Genomic DNA, 2,524 nt, shown 5'->3' with positions numbered 1-2,524 from the left:
GCCCCCCTCGAAAGGCAGCATGGGAAATTGTGTCTTTGGAAGAAAACGAAGCATAATTTGAAATTTACCAGTTTTATTAAAGAAAAATGTAACCAAAACATGAAAACAAAGCTTAATTCTTTCTTTATTCTTTCTCAACGCAGCCTGAACTCTGTTGGGGAAGCTTTCTTGTCATTTCTCTACACTCTTCTTGAAAGACATTCAAAGCTCTTCTTTAGATTTTGGCTGTCTGCTGTTTTATTCTCTGTCAAGCTGATTCCATCATGATTCCAGTAATGTTGTGGTCTGGACTCGGGGGGGTCTGTGTGTTTGGGATCATTGTTATGCTGAAAAATGAATCATCCCCCACAGTCTGTTACAGATGGCTGACCTCCTCCACACATATTGACAATTATTTGAAACAACATATTCAAATTTGGTTTCGAAAGATCTGTTGCCACTGATTTTCAGTCCAGTTCTTGTATAATCTGGCATACTTCAGCCCTTTCTCCTTGTTTCCCTTCCTTAGGATTGGCTTCTTGGCAGCCACCTTTCCACTGAGACTTATTCTGAAGTTTCAGCAAACAGTAGATAAATAAACTGAAGGGCTAAAGCATCTCTCAGCTCTGGTGTCAGTTCTTTAATGGTTTTTGTTCTCTTTCTTAAGAACATGATTTTCAGACACTGTACTGTGCCACTTCTACTTTTGTCCTCCACTTGTCCAGTTTCCTGCTTTTTTACGGACACACTGACAGGTTTTCAGCTACTAGCTCTTTGTTAATCACCATTTTTGTTGGAGCAAAAATGCTGTTTTATACCAGTCACACTGTTTTGTAGAGTTAGCTCAGGAAAGCTGCTGGCAACAAAGTGCTTAAAGATATCATTTAAAATTGGTTGTTTGCTAGATTAAGTCTTTTATGTGCTTTGATTATGGAGCTTTTTCACGGTGGAACAATTGAAAGATCAGTATTTAGTGTCTTTACAAAGAAACAAACAAAAACATTCATCTAAGGACTGGAGTAAAAATGAATGAAAAACATTGAAAAATCTCCAGAAAGATCACTTGTAAAAGATCTTGTTAAAAAAATTACAAGTGTGGCTCCTTGGAAGCAAAATATAAAGAAATAAAATGGGTGATTCAAGACTTCTGCACAGTACTGTATATATAGTGGTACAGTGGTGGATACTGATATTAAAAATTAGGAAACTTTTTATTTTATTTAGTTTTTATTCTTAAATAAAATTTCAAAAAAGTTAAAATAAAATAATAAAAGTAATTAATAAAAATAAAATATAAATTTTAAAAAGGGGGATACTGATCCCTGTGAGACAATAAAAGGCTTCAAACTTGTTTTAGATATTTTTTCTACTCTTGGCTCTGTATGATGTCACAGAGGGCACATCCCTAATAAATGTGACTTATTCAAAACTACAGTAATACAGTCCAAGAAGAATAAGTGTGCCTCTTGGCATAGGCACACTTAATAAAAGTTTGAAGCTGTAAATGAGCAGAATACAGCTGACAGGAAAAGGTCCTCAGTTAACGCTGAGCTGTTTAATTAGACAGAAAGGTTTCCACTCATCCATCTGCTATTATTTGTTCAATACGAAGGTTATTATCATATAAATAAAGTAATGCAGCATTTTACATTTTTAACAAAAAGGAACAAATTTAAAGTTAATCGGTAAAGGTTAATTAATAGACTAATGAAATCCCTAACACACTATTTAAACTGTTTTTACAAATAAATACATGGATGCTGATTTTGCTCAAGAAATCAAAATACAAAGTGAGTCAAAATCAGAATTTAAAATCCGTACACGTGACTAGTATTAGCTTTTCAGTCAGCTGAATCAAAACTACAATATGTTTTTAGAGTCTGGAAGTGGAATTTCATTAATAATCCTGACCCAATACATACATTTCTTTGTCAATAAATGGACTGCTTATAGCAGGTGTGTGAAACATAAGGCCCTGGGACCATGAACTGGCCAGGGGAAGACTCCAATCTGGCCCACTGTACATGAACTTTGAATTTTTAACTGTTTCTTGACAAGTTTTAAAGCTTTTCCTACTGATAATGATCTCCCCCATGAACATACATACTAAACCCAAGTAATTAAGTTATTTTATTACTTTACACTACTTTACTTCTTACATGTGGACAGCTTTCTTTAATTTACTACAGCAGCATTTCTTTATCAAGTAGAAAACATGAAATGCACAGTTGTAATTGTGCTTCTTTTTCTTATATTTAAAAAATCTTATTGATTAAATGTAAGTTTCTGTAAAGAAACAGAAAGAGGAGTTTCACTGTGCTGACCCACTTAAGATCAAAGGGGCTGTGGACGTCAGAGAAAGTCAATATTTTAGCTTAGCTCAATGTTGGCTTGACTATTTGTTTACTATGATACAGCGTCTATTTTAAAAAATAAAAGTCAACACTGACTTAATGAAAATAATAAAAATGATGACAATTTCTATGACGTTTCATTTAACTTCTCACATTTTTTAATATCAGAAATGGACTTCAGTAGCTGCAAT

This window comes from Mchenga conophoros, linkage group LG18 (genome assembly GCF_057382185.1).
Source record: "Mchenga conophoros isolate Kocher_MC1m ecotype Shallow Benthic linkage group LG18, M_conophoros_male_GT1.1, whole genome shotgun sequence".
In the NCBI taxonomy this organism is placed as follows: Eukaryota; Metazoa; Chordata; class Actinopteri; order Cichliformes; family Cichlidae; genus Mchenga; species Mchenga conophoros.
Note: the sequence above shows the minus strand (reverse complement) of the source record.